The sequence below is a fragment of the Herpailurus yagouaroundi genome, unplaced genomic scaffold, assembly GCF_014898765.1.
Source record: "Herpailurus yagouaroundi ecotype Mexico unplaced genomic scaffold, PumYag 165, whole genome shotgun sequence".
Classification (NCBI taxonomy): Eukaryota; Metazoa; Chordata; class Mammalia; order Carnivora; family Felidae; genus Herpailurus; species Herpailurus yagouaroundi.
In genome coordinates this window covers 12335926-12341925 of record NW_024412406.1, presented here as the reverse complement: position 1 = coordinate 12341925, position 6000 = coordinate 12335926, and the positions used below count along the sequence as shown (strand labels likewise).

The following is a 6000-nucleotide window of genomic DNA, read 5'->3' as shown; positions in this document are numbered from 1 at the left end:
TGAGGCGGAGGAGGTGGAGGAGGAGGAGGAGGAGGAGGAGGAGGAGGAGGCGGCGGCGGCCGCTTCAGCCCGCGGGTGCGCGGAGCGCGGGAGGAGGCGGAGCGCGAGGCGGGGTGGCCGCGGGCGGGTGTGCGCGCCGGCCCGGCGCCCCCGAGCGCCCTGCCTCGCCTCCAGCGCCCAGCCTCTCCCCGGCTCAGCCACAGACACACACCCACCAAGCACCCGCCACCCTCCGCCCCCGCCGGCCGCCGCCGCCTCTCCGCCCGCAGCCCGAGCGAGCGGCAACTCTCCGGCCCGCGCGGCTCGCCTTCCCGGCTCCTTCCGCGCGGCGAGCTCAGCCCCGCTCGATTTTTCCTTTTCTATCCCAGCCCTTTGCTTTCTGGGCGGCGGCGGCGGCAGGGGGATGGGGGCCCGCGTGGGGAAGGGGGCGAAGATCGATGAAGATTATTGTTCTTTCTAAGGATACCTTAGCTTCCTCCCGCCGCCTCTCCGTTGAGCTTTCCTGCCAGAGACCGTGACCAGAGTCAGGGATGTAAGGAGAGGGGGAAAAACGCCAGGAGCTCCAGCCAGCCGGGGAGACCCTCCTCTCCGTGGAGGGGAGGGGGATTTCCAGCGACAGATCATTGGCGAAGGGGACCGTCGCAGGGAGAGGAGCCCCGGAGGGAGCGGGGAATCCCACAACCCTTTGTGGTGCCCGAGCCCGTGCAGCCTGCTGAGCGGGGTCTGTGGGAGCTAGGTAAGTGAAGGGGGCATTGCTGCTCCCCGAAGGGGTCTTCCTTTAAGAATGGATCATCGCGGGCAGCCTAGCCAGACTTGAGTTGCTAAAGGAATTGGAAACTGCCATATGGCGCCGAGTGGACTTAAAACACAAAGCTGAAGCTGACTTCGCCCTGAGAGGGTTGTTCGTGTAAAGGCTCTGTCCCCGTGGGGAAGGCGCTCCAGTGTTAGCCCCTGGAAAGGTTCTGAGCAGCCTGCCTGGGAAGGGATGGGGAATGTTATTTCTAGGAGACGAGCTCTTGTTGCCTTCTGTTCATTTGTTGGTAAATGCCACACTCACACGCACACACTTGTGGGACCGGATTTAGGGAGTGTGATGTCTCTGATGTATGAACAGTACTCAGAGCACAGAGACATGCATGCATTTTATCCTTCAAGAGGTGCGCGTTCTCCGTTCTGTAGCAAGGTTCCCAAGAGGGAGAACGAGTCTCTAAGGAAAGAGCTTCATGGCTGTTTCCAACACACTCTGCTAGGGGACTTGAGAATACAGTTGCCCTGAATGGCACCAAAAGACACCGACCATTTCCCTCATCGTCTGCTTCCAGTGCTTAATGACCTTTTTCAAAATAGTATGCCGCCATCCATTTTCTCGAATTATAAGCACTTTTGTGTATTCATTCATAAAAATCGTCAGTGTGCAATGTGCACAAACAGGCCATTTATACACCATTTGTGACTGCCCGAGCGATATAATAATAGATACAAGATTGCCCTGAAAAATTTAGGATGCGCAGATGTACACTGGGTTTATTTCGTGCAGGTTCAACCTTCCTTCTGATCAAGTTATGCAATAATGTCAATATTTTAAATAGCATTTCGCATTTCTGCTTTTGCACTGGTTTTTAGATTTTGTTGGGATTTGATTTTGTAAGCTCAGCTCAAAAGAGAAGTAGGAATTTGTAATTGTTATTAAATGTGTAGCATTGTGTGCAACAGTGGTCTCTTGTTTATCAATAACCATCAAGTGAGGTATTGAATTTCATAGGACAAGAGAAGGATAAATTCTGGTCAAAAATCTAAAGGCCAACTTGTCAATACTGCGTAACTTGCAGGAAAGATTTTGAAAAAAGAGCGTAACATTTAAAAAATATATCTATGTATAAAATAAAGTTTTACTTTATTTCACTGTTTAGAGAGAGAGAGAGAGAGAGAGTGTGTGTGTGTGTATGTGAATAAATACAAAGTTGTCCAAAGCTTACTTGTAAGACATGACTACGATGGAGAGGCATCTAAATTAAAGAGTTCTTGATTCTTAAATTAACCAGTACTTAAGCAGTTGAGTAATTGGGCCCATTATGTATGTGTATGTGCATTTAATTGCTGCTAGAGGTGGTGTTTTTAATGTAGGGTGTAAAAAATGTGCTTTCTTGTGTGGCCGCGTAGACTTTCTGAGATTATTGAGGGTACAGTGTATAAATAACTTTCTTCTCCACTGAAAAAAAGTATCGTCTTCACCTGAAAGAATGAATATGCCTCCACAAAGTAAATACTATAATCCCCTCCCTCTTGCTGCCAGGTTCAGACCAGTTGTTTACCACGAATAGAACTGTGTCTAATGTAGTCTTTTTCCTTTTCTGGCACCGCTCAGACTCTTGGAGAAAGGAGTGAATCAGTTGGCAGTTCTCTTTGCTTTCTTCCCCCTTTTAACCTTCACCATTCCTTCTGCACGGTGGTGCTTCCAGATCTCTCTCATACACAGACACACGCACCAACTCCAAAAAATAACTCCACTGCCTGCCTCTTTGAGAGTTCTAGCATCTCTCTTTTCTTGCTCTCCTCTCTTTTTCCAAGTAGAACCACTCGGTGTGTGGTGAAACTATTTCCAATGTCACTTTTCTCCCAAATCCCACAGTTTAGCTGTCCAGGCATGCACGTTTACTGAATATTCAGATGGGATTAGTGAAATAGGTCCTTATCTAATCCTTCCTGTTTGGCATTTAAAGATTCCTTGGTGACACCATAGAGCAACTGTGAACAGGGACCCATGCTTCTGATTTCCAGGATGGTGACAAAAGTGAGACAGCTAGGAAAATACAGTGGCAGGATATGCTTTCAGTCACACATTTCTTGGCAACTCAAAATAATATCTGCCCAGGTGTTTTTGCATACCTGCCTGCACATCTGTGGAAAATCTTCATTAACCATTGAAAAGAATATTTTTTTCTTGAATTTATATCTGGCATTTTGAAATGGTATTCTAGAGAGACTGGCATGTGTTGTATACACATTATGAAAGTGGACCAAATTACTGGTAAAATCTCAGAAAGCTACAAAATCTATTTCATTCTAATCTAATGCATTTTTCTTGATAAATTATAAAGAAGTAATTAGATATTTGAAGTGTGCTATCCCTTAGAGACTAAATGCCTTAAAGTTGATAGGGCATTCTTCTCGTGTACATTTTAAGGTAAATACATAAAGTTAAGATACTCTGTTTACTTCAGAATGTAATATTCTTTGGGATTTGCCTATATTCATCAAGTGGCTTTTGCATAAAATCACTATGACTGTTATTTTCACAAAGGCTTCACAGAGAAGAGTAGACATGCATTATAAGTGAGATTTTTTAAGTTCAGTAGTTTTTCAGAGTAGCTTTTAAAGTAAGAGCTTATGACCTTGTTATTCTTGAAGTGATAAAAGTTTATAGAGCAGCACAGTCTTACATTTCCTGGTTATATACTACAAGTATCTTCATACTCTAGGTCTGTAGCCCATTCTTGTTCCCTGGTTGTTTCCTTTTTGAGTTTCCTGAATGCATATTCCCACTGACGCTTTATTGCAAGCCCCAGCTTTCGGACTTGCTTTCGATCCAGTGTGTGGGATCAGAGGCTCCTTGGCCTGTATAAGCCAACCCCTACCATGTTATCTTTAAAGGAAAAGTACCTGTTCCTGTAGGTTAAATTGTACCTATCTCTACTGTGATTTAATGTCATGTATCTGCTCACTAACTCATGCATTAATTCGCTTGTTACTTATTAAGTGTGTATAAGGAGAAGAGTGCTTGATGAGAACCAGTACAAAACAGATAGAAAACATAATCCCTGTTACTCAAAGATTTTTTACAGTGTTGAGAATAAAACTTGAGTACTTAACTAGTTGAAGAATTACAGCATTCAAAATCAGGTATCTCTGGCATATACACATGCATTTAACAGTTTGATACTTAATAAATTAATTAAGGCAAATTCACAAAGAGGATCATGAAAATTTGTCACAGTCTATGCATTGGGGAATTATTAAAGAATAGTAATAATAACTTTTATTAAAGTGATTACATTTTAAATTGAAATTAAATTAAAACATTATTATAAATATTTCTATTATATTTTAATAATTTTGTTATTATTTTATTTATATAAACAAAATGAGTTTATTTTTACTGTTATTATTATAGTAAACACTTCAGCCAGGAAATGTTTTCAGTGTTTTACTGAAAAACATTAAATATTTTCACAACCACCGTATAAGGCATCTACCACTAATACTTTTCATTACATAGATATGAAAATTCAAGTACAGAGACTTTTCTTGTGTAAAGTCACATAGGAAGTAAATGGTACAGACTTGAACTCTGGCGTTCTGGCTCTATTTAACCACTATGATATCAAGAAGTATTAAGTGTGATCCCAAACAGAATAAGTAAAGATGTTCACAGCTTCTAGATTTATTTGAAGTTCTATCTTCCCATTAAAGGATACCACTGTAGTTATGATTACAGGGATACTTGGAAAAGGTCAAAAGAAGGGACGATCAGTAGGTGAAAATCTCAAAATTTTCAACTTAAATTTGAAATAAGAAGGTACGTTAGTTAGAAGCAGATCTTTAAAAGCTGGGTAGACTTCTATCAGAATGCTAAAACATTAGGAAATACTGCCCTTAGAGTGACCACAGAGAGTAAAGCTGGATGAGACAGATGACTGACTGGCCAATGTCTCTTTTTTGTTTTTATTTTTTTAATGTTTATTTATTTTTGAGAGAAAGAGAGAGACAGAGCACAAGCAGGGGAGGGGCAGAGAGAGACAGAGACACAGAATCTGAAGCAGGCTCCAGTCTCTGAGCAGTCAGCACAGAGCCTGATGTGGGACTTGAACTCAAAGACTGCGAGATTGATGACCTGAGCTGAAGTTGGACACGTAACTGACTGAGCCACCCAGGTGCCCCAGTGTGATAGTTTATTTTATTTTCACTTCCAGTTTTTAAAAACTTTTGTGAATTATTTTGAATAAAGTATTCTAAATATCTTTAATTTATTATTTTTAAATTATATATTCATATATTAAAAGAAAATTATTAGTTTTCAATATAATTTTCTTTTACTTGTGTCCCTATATTTTCCTCTATAAGATCTACTGCCCATATATTAATGGAAATTGGAATATAGTCACTTAACAGGTTTACTTTCTAGTATATTGTCTAGAATGTGCTTATTTTACTAAGTGACAACTATAAAAGCATAATCAAATTATAAATTGAGATTTTCATCAAGAAAAGTTTATATAATGTTTGAGGTAAAGTTCTTTCTAAATAGCCACTGCTTCTGTTTTTGTGAAAAATACCATCGGGATTAAATTTGGAAGATAAAATGGCCAAATATTCCCTGAAGGATGCCCTATATTTAAATATTTAGATATATCCTCATGATTGGCATTTTCATTTTTCCCACAGATATTAGGTCTTACCGACTCAGTTGCATATTGTACAGACAGCTCTCAACCTACAATTGACTTATAGCTTATAAGTTGATTTTATAGGTTTGGTTTTTTGGAACTTGTAATGCATTTAGAGAAAGAGTACTTTAAATGATGTTTAGGTCTCCAGACCAGTCCACAAATGCCCTTTTTAAAACCAATAGTCTACCAGAAGTATGGTACTGTTAGTACTAAAAACATAGCCATTCTGTATAGCAATATCCCTGGGGAATAATTTGATATAAATCATATTTGTTGACTTCTTCTGCTGTGCAGGGCACTTTGGGGGTACAGAGGTGAACATAGTACTGCTTGGGTCTACAAGGAAGAGAGAAAATTGAGGAAGTCTGTACCTAACTCACTCTGACATTAGGCAGAATGAAGAAAGCTTAATAATATTGGTATAGGCAAAATTGTGAATAACTGATCCCAAGACCTATCGGGAGAGCCAAGGACTGCCTGCCTCCTTAGGACTCTTACTTGGTGTTTCATCTTCAGGGTATCTACTGAGCTCCTCCTCTGTGCCAAGCCCTAA

The 6000-nt window shown here is 41.0% G+C and overlaps 1 protein-coding gene across 1 annotated transcript in view; it reads left to right on the top strand.

Annotated features, from left to right (window-relative positions):
• Positions 1 to 88: 88 nt before the first annotated feature.
• KCNB2 (potassium voltage-gated channel subfamily B member 2) overlaps positions 89 to 6000 on the top strand; it is a 387967-nt gene continuing 382055 nt past the window's right edge. Inside the window, exon 1 of the mRNA XM_040487606.1 lies at positions 89 to 736. The gene's annotated coding sequence lies outside the window, so the exon portion shown is untranslated. The remainder of the gene's footprint in view (positions 737 to 6000) is intronic.